The sequence below is a fragment of the Aquarana catesbeiana genome, linkage group LG02 (genome assembly GCF_042186555.1).
Source record: "Aquarana catesbeiana isolate 2022-GZ linkage group LG02, ASM4218655v1, whole genome shotgun sequence".
Lineage (NCBI taxonomy): Eukaryota > Metazoa > Chordata > Amphibia > Anura > Ranidae > Aquarana > Aquarana catesbeiana.
Window position 1 is genome coordinate 37,316,274 of NC_133325.1, and position 13,756 is coordinate 37,330,029.

Sequence of the window (13,756 nt, forward strand, 5' to 3'; positions counted from 1 at the left end):
AGTTACAAGGTATCAGCACCTTCCAGCATCTAGATCAGAGTTTCTCAACCAGGGTTTCATGGAACCCAAGGGTTCCCTCAGAGGTTGCTAGGGGTTCTTGAACCAATTTCTGCCTCTCAGATAAGTTCCCACTGACACCATTGATCTGTAAGAGGGGAATTCTTCCCAATAACCACAAGATGTAAGGAGCATTCTTCCCACTGACCCTCACACTAATGTATCGTGAGTTGTAGATATAGGAATTTTAGCAGGGGTTCCCTGAGACCGGAAAGTTCTCAAGGGTTCTTCTGTGTTGAAAAGGTTGAGAAAGGCCGATTTAGAAAGTCACAATGGCAGCTTATATACTACCTCAGTAACTACTCCTTTGTGAAGGATTGAGTTAAGCTGAAAACTGTGTGGTTTATTTCCTTCATGTGTACATGTTTTACTCTTTTTATTCCTTATGTTTTCCAGCAGAATGCCAGCGTGCATCGTAAATGGTTGCCATTTTCATTGGTGCGGAAGGGATCCTGACGTCACCCTGCACGTTTCCTTGCAACTCAGAAATGGTAAAGAAATGGCTCCTATAGATATACCATAAGGAGGAAGGCCTTGATGAGTTTGTGAGGAAGATCCAGACCAGCAAAAAAGCAGTCTACCGAATCTGTTCCAAACATTTTGCCCCGGAGTGCAATGAACGTAGAAAATTTGTGAAGATTTTCAGAAAGGATGCCATACCCACAATTTTCCTTTGGATCAATCCGTACCCTTTGGAAAAGGAATGTGAGGACCATCCTTATGCCAAAAAAGCAAAACTTCGTACGAGCCTGGAAGAAGAATATACTGACACCATGTCAAGTGAAGATACAGTGCAACTGTCTACACCGTCTACCTCGAGATCCACACCCACGCCTCAGGAATTTGTCCATCGGTAACTGAAAGAAGTCGCACTAAATAAAAATCTACTCAAAGACTGTCCCAGATCTGTCAGGATGAAGAGCGGAGGAAGGAGCCGGTAAATATGTCATTAACCGGCTCCTTCCTTTTCTGAATGCACACAGTGATCACTGACTGTCCATTCATAACTGTGTTTACGATGCTTCCATTTTATGAAGGGAGAGGAGCCCTGACATCTCACCAAAGCCCCCCCCCCCCCCCAACAGGGTTGATTAAAAAAAAAATAAACATTGTAATTAATATTTAAAAGTAAAATTGTAAAATAATTAAAAATAAAAAACCACTGACACCATACACTCCCCACACCCCCCCCCCCCCAAAAAGAAAGCATTATAAAATAAATATATATATATATATATATTGTAAAAAAATTAATTGTAAAAAATAAAATTGTAAAACAAAATAAAATAAAAATAAAAAACAACTGACACAGTCCACGCCTCATCAGTACTGCATATTAGTGCCACTGTCACATGACATTAAAAAAAGTATTGGTAATCGGTATTGGCCAGTACTTGGAAAAAGTATCGGCACTTGTATTCCATTTTAGAAAAGTAGTATCGGTGCAACCCTAATTCATACTATGCAATGTAATGAGCTGGGCTTGCACCTGAGCGGGATGTGAGCAGGATCTTGGTGAACAGGCCAGCCTGGAGCAGTGTCACTTTGTTTATAGGATAAAGTGTAAGCTCACCTTCTCAAACAACATGAAAACTGTGAACTAAAGGCTCGTACACACGCTTAGATTTTCGGACGACCGAACGTTCGTTTTTTTGTGGCATGCTAGTCTTATGTCAAAAGTGAAGTTACTCACCATACGAAAATTCTTATACCACAGAATACAACGTCAGAAGTGACGTAACGCGTTGAATAGTTTTGTATGTATTCTTTCATTTCTAAACATGCGTAGTCTTGCTCTTAGGATTTTTTTCGTATGAAGACCGTACTAATGAAACGAAAATCAGACGTTGAGATCACATCCGACAAAAATCTTATAGTCTGCACATCCAGCTTTTGTCTGACGAAAAAGTGAAATCGGCTGTCGAAAGCACCGAACTAACGATCTGAAAATCGGCAGACAGCTTGTTGTATGAATTTTTCCATCGATTTTCGTATCGTGTGTACGGGCGCTTAACACTGTACACCCTTCCCCACTCCACCAGTCCCTGCCTTACTTACCTCCAGGGACGATGAGCTGTCAGTGCCTATGCAGCCTGTGCAATGGTCCGGGGGTTTGAAATACTCCCTCTTCTTTCTGCAGCACTTCCAGGACAGAGTATTGCTGTGATCTGTCCCAGAAGCTCTGCAGAGAGAGTAGCAAGGATTTCAAATCCCTGGACCGCTACACCAGCTGCATGGGCACTGACAGCTTAGCACCCACAGAGGTAAGTTTAGAGGGGACCGGGTGGTGGGGGAGGTGTATGGTGTTAGATCACTTTTTTATTTTTTTCTAAAAAAGTGAACTAACCCTTTAAATATAGGCATTTACACTGCTTGCATTTGTAGCGCCCTGATGTTTAGGCAGGGTTGCAATTAAATTTAGTTGCCAGGTATAGTTGCCTTGGCCAATTGTTAGGAGATCACTTGATTTCCCCCTAATTCTGGAATTGCTACACTTCTCTCTTCTGTCACTAGGTGGCCGGGTATCTGGTGACATTGGATAAGACAAGGGCATAGCAAGGACAGATTATGAATGAATGGGGTGTCTCAGCAAGTGGGCAGGGATTTTCTTGGGTCCCTTGGCCTGCTGGGAGAACCTATATATTTGGGTGGAGTCAGGTGATCGGGATTCTGTGCCACCAGGACGGCTATCTGGGTGGACATGTGTCGTATTGCCCTGGATTTCTAGGCCAGAAGCCTGAGGCCTATCCCGGGGACATCTGACTGCTAGGCTGTCTGAAGGCCTATCCAGAAGCAGGAAGAGCAGCGTAGGGTTGGGACTGCGGGCTTGTAGTCCAACCAGAAGTAACGGCTCCGCCGGCCAGGGAACCAGTTGTGGTCGTAGGTAGAGGGGAAGCTGTCGCCATGAAGGGGCCATCCACCTTGTTACCAGAGACCACTGTGAGTAAGCTGAGGCCAGTACCAGAGCAGACTTCTCGCCAGCCAGGGACGGTGAAGAAGTGGGGAAACCTGAGCAAGTGACAAGTCAGGGAGCCAGCGGGACAGCAAAGGTGATGCTTGTGGAGCATCAGTGAGTGCCAAGCCAGGGACCTAGTGTATCAGCAGGGGTGAAGCTTGAAGAGTATGTGTGAGTGCCAAGCCAGGGACCCAGCAGGGAAGCGGGGGTGACGCTTGAGGAAGATACTGAGTGCTACTAGTGGAAGAGCTCAGGGGATCCAGTGGCTAGTGGATCTGAAGTTTAGTGAGAGAAACTGGGAGCTTGTTGAGTGAAGACCCACAATAAATGATGGTGGGGTAAACTAAGAACTGTTCGTGTTACAAATAGTTGACTTCAATTGCCGTTAGTAACAGCTACAAGATTGTTGCCATGGGAGACGGTGGTCCTACCTATACAGAAGTGGTATCCGGCTGGAGGCCTTCACCTGTATAGCTGTCTGTCTACCTATAGACGTCTCGGAGTCTCCCAATTATCTTTGCATCTACCGAAGGGTGTCCTGGCCCTAACTCTCTCTCCCGCAGTCCTGTTTAAGAGACAATAAATCTCTTTGCATTCAAAAAGTGTCTGGCGCCCACCTGTTCATCTTACATTACACCTACCATGCCTTGTAACCCACGCTACACTGAAGGATGTCAGCTGTCCCTAACTCTGGAGGTCACCATTGGGCTTCAGGGGCCCCGGGACTTTTTCTACATTTAAAAAAAAAAATGACATTAATGGATGTATTGATGATGACAGAGCTGCATTCATTTGTGTCTTTTATATCTGCCTGGAGTTCAGCTTTAAAATGAATGAAGAGTGGATTTGTGCTGCACCAATGGGCTACACACAGTGATATTTAGTCTTCCCTTCTTGTTAGGTTGGCCTTCTAGTCTAGTCTGATTGATTTACCATCTGCTGCTTTTACAGCGTGCTTACCCCGTCACTCTGACTGTGTGCCCAGGACGGGCCTTGGCAGGCCCCAGTGTTTACTGAAGTACTTACACAAGGGGACCCAGTGATCACTTTCCCCCACTGACACGATGTAATCCGGAGCACACAACCTCTGAGGGGTGAAGACCTGAATAATATGAAAGTTATCAAAGATCTCCGGGGGGTTCAGCATCCTTATTTAAGAAATTAACCAGCAAGGCCAAACTTAATATTCGGGAAAACTGGGGCCGCTCCGTGTTAACTGCTGTTTTAGTGGTGCTTTTCGGGCGCTAGCGGGGCGTTTTTTAATCCCCAAGAAGGGGTTAAAATGCCTGTGCTGTGGCACATCCAGAGCACTTTTCAGGCACTTTGGAAGTTCTGCCCATTCAATACAATAGGCAGAGGTGGTTTGGGGCGGTGTATACAGGGGAGGTGTATACAGGGGAGGTGTATATAGCGCTCCCAAACTGCCCCAAAGATGCGGCTTGCAGGACTTTTTTCACCATCCCGCAAGCGCACCGCCCCAGTCTGAAAGCACTCAGGATATCACACTGGGGAGGCAAGAGAGGAGCTTTTCAAGAGCTTTACAGACACTACTTTTAGCACTCAAACACCTGAAAACTGCCTCAGTGTGAAAGGGCTCTGAGAGAAGGAATAAAACAAATGACGCTGCAAAAATCTAAACATAGCCCACCTTAGTGGATATTGTCAGTCAGTAGAGCAATGGACACGTCACATCAGAGCCCCCTCCATCACATCAAAGCCCCCATTATCACATCAGAGCCCCCATCATCACATCAGAGCCCCCATCCTCACATCAGAGCCCCCATTATCACATCAGAGCCCCCTCCATCGCATCAGAGCCCCCTCCATCACATCAGAGCCCCCTCCATCGCATCAGAGCCCCCTCCATCGCATCAGAGCCCCCTCCATCACATCAGAGCCCCCTCCATCGCATCAGAGCCCCCATTACCACATCAGAGCCCCCATTACCACATCAGAGCCCCCATCATCACATCAGAGCCCCCATCCTCACATCAGAGCCCCCATTATCACATCAGAGCCCCCTCCATCACATCAGAGCCCCCTCCATCACATCAGAGCCCCCATTACCACATCAGAGCCCCCATTACCACATCAGAGCCCCCATCATCACATCAGAGCCCCCATCCTCACATCAGAGCCCCCATTATCACATCAGAGCCCCCATCCTCACATCAGAGCCCCCATCCTCACATCAGAGCCCCCATTATCACATCAGAGCCCCCTCCATCACATCAGAGCCCCCTCCATCACATCAGAGCCCCCATTACCACATCAGAGCCCCCATTACCACATCAGAGCCCCCATCATCACATCAGAGCCCCCATCCTCACATCAGAGCCCCCATCATCACATCAGAGCCCCCATCCTCACATCAGAGCCCCCATTATCACATCAGAGCCCCCTCCATCACATTAGAGCCCCCTCCATCGCATCAGAGCCCGCTCCATCACATCAGAGCCCCCTCCATCACATTAGAGCCCCCTCCATCACATCAGAGCCCCCTCCATCACATCAGAGCCCCCATTATCACATCAGAGCCCCCTCCATCGCATCAGAGCCCCCATTACCACATCAGAGCCCCCTCCATCACATCAGAGCCCCCATTATCACATCAGAGCCCCCTCCATCGCATCAGAGCCCCCTCCATCACATCAGAGCCCCCATTATCACATCAGAGCCCCCTCCATCGCATCAGAGCCCCCATTACCACATCAGAGCACCCATTATCACATCAGAGCCCCCTCCATCGCATCACAGCCTCCATTATCACATCAGAGCCCCCATTATCACATCAGAGCCCTCTCCATCGCATCACAGCCCCCATTACCACATCAGAGCACCCATTATCACATCAGAGCCCCCATTATCACATCAGAGCCCCCATTACCACATCAGAGCCCCCTCCATCACCACATCGAGTCCCCATTATCATATCAGAGTCCCCTCCATTACCACATCAGAGCCCCCTCCATTACATCAGAGTCCCCTCCATCACATCAGAGCCCCCTCCATCACATCAGAGCCCCCTCCATCACATCAGGGTCCCCTCCGTTACATCAGAGCCCCCTCCATCACATCAGAGTCCCCTCCATCACATCAGAGTCCCCTCCATCACATCAGAGTACCTCTCAACATCAGTCCCCATTTCAGGTTGGTGGGGGGAGGGGACCCCTCAGGAGGTGTTAGGATCATTTACATTACAAAACTTTCCTGTCTGTGCTGGCAGGCCAGGTGCAGTGTCAGTGTCAGTGTCAGTGTCAGTGTTCCTGTCCTAATCTGTGCCCACATCAGAGAACTCTCCCACACAGCAGTGTGTCTCTTGGGTTAGGGGCTGCTAATTAACTCAGACTTCTCGCCTCCAGCCAATGAGAACAAGGGAGGGGTGGGGTCTGGGAAGAAGGCAAACTAGAAGCTCTGGACTGGATTACAGAGCTCAGCTGGGGCCCTGGGAGACACAAGGCGGATCGGACCTGGATTCTGTTTCCAGGATTTTGTGTTTGGAAAAAACAGCGTGTACAAAGAGAGCCGCAGGCCTCCTGTAGCTAAATACGGGGTCGCCATGGCAACTCCTGCACCCCTTCACGCTACGCCAGTGGTCGGCATCATCTGTGTGCTGGCGGTACGTATATTCATAGTCATACAGTACAAAGGTTCATGGGATCTCCTCCCACTTCCATAATTATTACTCAATTCCCCACAGTCCTATTGCTTCCACAGTATATACACTAATCAGCCATAACATTTTGACCACTGACAGGTAAAGTGAATAACACTGGTTATCTCATTATAATGGCATTTGAATGTGGGTGGGATATAATAGGCAGCAAGTGAACATGTTGTCCCTGAAGTTGATGTGTCGAAAGCAGAACAAATGGGCAAGTGTAAGGATTTTAGGGACTATGACAAGGAAAAAATTGTAATGGGTAGATGACTGGGTAAGAGCAACTCCAAAACTGCATCTCTTGTGGGATGTTCCCGGTTCCGTAGTGGTCAGGACCGACCAAAAGTGGTCCATGGAAGGAAAACTGACGACAGGGTCATGGGTGGCCAAGGCCCATTGATGTAGGTGGTTAGGGTAGGCTGGTTCATGTAGTCCGATCCAATAGAAGAGGTGATGTAGATCGAATTGCTGAAGAAGTGAATGCTGGTTCCTATAGAAAGGTGTCAGAACACACAGAGCATCGCAGTGTGTTCTGTACGGGGCTGTGCAGCTGCAGAGTCCATGCTGACCCGTATCCACAGCCAAAAGTGCCTACAATGGGCACAGGAGCATCAGAACTGGACCACTGAGTGATGGAAGAAGGTGGCATGGTCTGATGAATTCAAGAATAGTTTAAGGAACCCATCAACGACTTTGAGGTGTTGACTTGGCCTCATAATTCTCCAGCTATCGATCCAGTTTAGCATCTGTGGGATGTGTCCTGGGAAAACAAGTCCAATCCATGGAGGCCCCACCTCACAACTTGCAGGACCTAAAGATCTGCTACTGACAGCTTGGTGCCTACCACACTATACCTTCAAAGGTCTAGTGGAGTCCATGACTTGACAGGTTATGGAGGGTGGCCAAGTTATGGCTGATTGGTATGTACTGTATATTTCCCAAACAAATTGGTATAATTACTATATCAGCACCACACTATCAGCACCATGTATGAACCCCATGCACACTGGGCTGGAGGGTTCCTTGAGTTCCTGGCATTTGTACCTAAAGTTCATAGCGCCAGGTCCACCATCCAACAGCAATAGCTGTCAGCCTCCCATAAAGTTTGACAGGCTGCCGGCAGTGAGGCTGGATGTTGCACCCGTACCCTCCACTGGCGTACCTCCCAACTTTTTGAGATGGGAATGAGGGACACCTATCAGCAAAAGTATGCAGGAATAGGGCACACCCCTTGCCACGCCCCCTTAAAGGAGAATTGTACAAAAAAACAAGATTGGTTAAACCCACGAGGGCTTTTTTTTACCACTACTATTCCTTTATATTGGCTTTTGGAATTTACAAATGCAGCAATTTAGAAATCAGATGAAAGGTTTAGCGCTTTTTGAAAGATAAAAAGTGCATTTTATATAGATCTATACAGATCAGACCCTAATGAGGGACAAATGAGGAGGAATGAGGGACAGAGGGACATTGCTCCAAATCAGGGACAGTCCCTTAAAATCAGGGGTAATTGGGAGCTATGGCACCTACATGCCGGAGCTTTATATGAAATGCAGTGTACATGGGCCATACTCTGGCAGTGTATAGTACAGGTGGGGAAGCCATCTTCTCCCTAAAGAAAAGCCAGGGCTTGCTCACGCTATGGGAGGTGACCGGCAGTTCTTTGCACAGCCTTGCAGCATCAGTCATCTCAGGGGCACACAGACATGGCAAACAGATGTGCGTTTTTTTGCAAGAAAACGTTAAAATGTTAAAAAAAAAAAAACACGCAAAGCTCAAAAAGGTTCATGTGATACTTTGCCGCATCTGTTGTGTATAGGACAGCTCATTAAAATGAATGCGTGTAGCGCAACAACTCCAAAAAAACACGCATATGCGCAGGTGTGGCTAAAATGAATAAACACTCGATGATCCTGCCAGTAACTGCTACCCCTGAGACTTGCCTACCGGGCACTTTCACCCCCTTCCTGCACAGGCCAATTTTCAGCTTTCAGCGCTGTCACACTTTGAATGACAATTGCGCGGTCATGCAACGCTGTACCTGAATTACATTTTTTAAATTTTTTCACACAAATAGAGCTTTCTTTTGGTGCTATTTAATTGCCACTGGGGTTTTATGTTTTGATAAATTAACGAATGAAGACTGAAAATTTTGAAAAAAAAAAACAAAAACGTTTTCATAGTTTGTTATTAAATTTTGCAAACAGGTAATTTTTCTCCTTTACTGATGGACACTGATGAGGCAGCACTGATGGACACTGATGAGGCGGCACTGATGAAGAGGCACTGATGGGTACTGATGAGGTGGCACTGGTGGGCACTAATGAAGAGGCACTGATGAGGCGGCACTGGTGGGCACTAATGAAGAGGCACTGATGGGCACTGATAGGCCGCACTGATGGGCACTGATGAGACAGCACTGGTGGGCACTGATGAAGAGGCACTGATAAAGCGGCACTGATGAAGAGGAACCGATGGGCACTGATGAGGCGGCACTGGTGGGTACTGATGAAGAGGCAATGATGGGCACTGATAGGTGGCACTGATGAAGAGGCAAGGATGGGCACTGATAGGCAGAACTTATGAAGAGGCACCAATGGGCACTGATGAGGCGGCACTGGTGGGCACTAATGAAGAGGCAATGATGGGCACTGATAGGCGGCACTGATGGGCACTGATGAAGAGGCAATGATGGGCACTGATAGGCAGCACTGATGGACAATGATAGGCGGCACTGATGGGCAGCACTGATGGGCACTATTAGGCGACACTGATGGGCACTGATAGGAATCACTGATGGACACTGATAGGCAGCACTGATGGGTAATGCTAGGCGACACTGATGGGTAATGGTAGGCGACACTGATGGGCACTGGCAGGTGGCACTGATGGACACTGATAGGCGGCATTGATGGGCACTGATAGGCAGCACTGATGGACACTGATAGGCGGCATTGATGGGCACTGATAGGCAGCACTGATGGGCACTGATAGGCAGCACTGATGGGCACTGGTAGGCGGCACTGATAGGTGACATTGATGAGGAAACACTGGTCGGCACTGATTGGCATCACTTTTTCTAGAAGCCAATTATCGGCTCTTTTCTCCTCTTCTCCACACGCCGATAGCGTGAGACGGAGCCGTGAAGAGAGCCAGTAACCGACTTCTGTTGTCATCGTGATCAGCTGTGATTGGACACAGCTGATTACATGGTAGAGAGCCGCTGATTGGCTCTTTACCTCAGTTTTTGTTCAGGCAAACAGAGCGAGCTGCCCGCTGCTGCGATCATGGGAGGCCGTCATATGATGGACATCCATTGGCAGGCACCCGCTAATCGGCTTCCGCTGTGACAAATCTTCCCCCCTACCCGGAAGTGCAGAATCCTGTATATATACGTGATTCTGCACATAATGGCCGCCCTGTAGCAGTATATCTGCTATGAGGAGTTGGGAAGTAGTTAAAGTGATTCTAAATGTAATTTTTTTTACTTTAAAATAACAAACATGTTATACTTACCTGCTCTGTGTAGTAGTTTTGCACAGAGCAGCCCAGATCCTCCTCTTCTGGGATCCCCCACCGGCACTCCTGGCCATAAGACACACAGAGCGCAGCTCAGCAGCCCCCCCCCCACACACACACACACACACTTCCTCCTCACTGGCTGTGATTGACAGTAGCTGCTGCCTCATGTCCAATGAGGAGAGAGAGAGACCGGACAAAGCCTCTGCTTTCGTACACATCGCTGGATCCAGGTCATGCTGAAGCAATAAAAGCCTGGCAGAGGTTCTAAACCCTCCTCGTTGTGTTCAAAATGGCCCTAAATCCCCGATGCCCAACATGTGGCCCGCTGGCTCCTCTTCTACACTCCCCTGTGTCCTGGGCTGGGTCCACCACCTGATGGGTACCTGCTGCCTTTGCAGAGCTGCAGCTTAATAAAACACTGCCGCTGACCACAAATGGAGGGGGGGAGGGGGGTATTTAAAAAACACTGCCACTGACCACTTACCACCAATGCAATTGCCCACAAAAAAAAAAAAAAACATTTAAAGGGCACGTCCACTCAAAAGTGAAATTTTTGTTAAAGGTGGAGCTGGTTACGCTTAGTCATATCTTTGATACTCCACCAATGAGATCTCTGTAGTACCATTTTATTGTTAACGGCATCCCAAACGTGGCAAACAGACACGCGCTTTTTTTTCTTAGAAGAAAACGCGCATTAAGCACACCGGAACATGCCATTAAAAACACACACAAAGCCCATAAAGGTGCATGGGACACTTTTCCGCATTTGTTGGGTGTAGGACGTCTCATTGAAATAAATGGGATGTCTTAGGTATGTAGCGCAGCAACAGCCAAAAATGTGTAGATGTGCAATTCCATTTCCACACGATCATCAGATCGATTGGAGTGACTGCAGCCTAATGATACTCCCATTGACATCAGTTGTAGTTCGTTTTCTGTGATATTTTTTTTTTAATTGGGAAGTCAGACTTTATTAATTAAAGACAGACAAGTAAACATCAAACATTTGACATGTACAAATGATGCAGGCATAACCTCAAGCAGTACATCTGTATACTGCTCCATTCTTCAAATCAGAATTGCTAACCTTAATAAGCGAATCATTCAGTAAGGTTTACACAGGTATCTTAGGTTACTTTTCCTCCCCTCCTCCCCTCCCGCCCAACATATATATATATATATATATATATATATATATATATATATATATATATATATATATACCATACATATGTATTAGAGTAATCAAAATAGTGTTAACAATATTCCTCTAGCTCTATGTACAAGTCTCCCCGTCTTCCAACCACCTGTCCCATATCCTTGAGTACTTTTGTGTACATCCTCTATGCTTATAGATCAATTGTTTGTATGGAAGAGAATTATTAACATCCCTTTTCCAGCTTGATAATGTAGGAGTAATATTCTGCATCCAGGTTTTAGCTACTACTTTTCTAGCCATAAAGAGAACTTCATAGACAAAAGTGGCTTGAAATTTATCAATATCTGTATCCGGGAGAAGGCCCAGGATTCATAATTTTGGGTCCAGTACTACTGGGGACCCCATTTTGTCATGTAGGAATTTAATCACTTGGATCCAATATACTTGAAGGGTAGAGCATTCCCATATTAAGTGATGAAATTTGCCTCTCCATCACACAGGGGGCATGTTAACCTATGTGCAAGTTGAAACTTGGCCATCCTCTTGGGTGTCAGGTATGCTTGATGAACAATATACAGCTGTGTCAATCTATCCGAAAGTTTAGGTGAAGTTGTTTTAACGTTTTCTAATATTTCATCCCAGTCAGAGTCACCGATAGCTCCCATATCCTTTTCCCATCTTAATTTGGCCTTTTGTACCACTGACGTTATTCTTGGCAGTCTAATGATATAGTATAGGTTTGATATCAGTTTTTGAGATTCTGATCCCATAATTATATCCAGAATTTGGGGGCGTTCCAGAGTAATAGTAATGTCCCTAAATTGAGAGCGCAGCGCATGACGGAGCTGTAGGTACCTAAAAATGAATTGGTGCGGAATAGAGTATTCTTCTTTGAGGGATTGAAATGTTTTAGGTCAAGAATCAGTCATTACTTGATGAAGATAAAGTATCCCATACTTAGCCCATATAGTAGGGTCTGGTATTTGTTTAAGCTCTGGTAGATGGTTATTAAGCCATAAGAGGGTGCGGGAATGTATATGCTCCATTTGAAGCTTCTTTAGAGCTATATTCCATATTTTTTGATGGTGCAAAAGCACACCATCATTGTAGTGAGAAGTTCTTTTACTAATTTGACCTCCCCGAAATATAGCTTGTAGAGGAGACGTTAATGAGCTCCCAGGGTTGTTACACACTAACATTCTATAGAGTTGCATTTCGGTCTTATGGAAATAGTACATATGGGATAACTGTGCCGCTATATAGTATTCTTGTAGGTCTGGAAGTGAGGTTCCTCCCATATTGTGCCAGGCCAATTTGTGTCTTTGGTGTCCCCAAACAAATGGATTTAGTATAGATTCCATCTTTTTAAAAAACTTTAGGGGAATATATAGGGGAGCGTGCCACACCATATAAAGGATCTTGGGTAATATAATCATTTTAATGATATTTATTCGTCCCATTACCCCCAGGGGTAGTTTGGACCAGGCTTGTGTTTTGGCTTTCAGCATGGCGAATAGCGGTTCCACATTGTTGACAATGTAATCCTTTAGTTCCCGTGAGACTAACACCCCGAGGTATTTAATGGTGTTTACCCTAGCTAATGGTAAGACCGTGTGTGTGTGTGTGTGGGGGGATGGTCTATGGGGAGTATCTGGGATTTATCCCAGTTTATACGCAGCCCTGAGAAACTTCCCATTTTGTCAATGATCCCCAGCGCTGCCTGAAGCGACGGGCCTTGATCAGCTAGATACAATATAGTATCGTCCGCATATAATCCTATTTTTTCTGTAAAATTATCTAAGCGTAGACCAACTATCTCTGGTGCCGCCCGGATAGCTATAGCCAGGGGTTCAGCCGCCAATGCATATAGTAGTGGGAAGAGAGGGCACCCCTGCCGTGTGCCTTTCTCAAGGAGGAATTGCCCAGATAACCAACCCATTGACAAAGACCCGTGCTTTTGGTGATTGATATAGTATTTGCACCCACTTAATAAAGTTTGGCGCAAATCCGAATTCTTGTAAACATTCCCATAAAAATGACCATTCCACCGAGTCAAATGCCTTGGCGGTATCCAAGGCCACTACCACTCTAGTACCGTGATTATCATGGTGTGCTTGAAGATTTAAAAATAACCTCCTAATATTAATGGCCGTGTTTTTGCCGGGCATGAAGCCAGTTTGATCAGGGTGTATTAGTGAAAGTATGGCTTTATTAAGGCGGGAGGCAAGTATCTTAGCCAGTAGCTTGATATCCACTTGAAGTAAAGATATGGGACGTTATGACTCGGGATAATGGGGGTCCTTCCCCGGTTTGGTAAAACTATTATTTGTGCCTCCTGCATGGAGGGGGGGAGCGTTCCGTTATCAAATATGTTTTGATAGAGTTGTTTTAATTTAGGGAT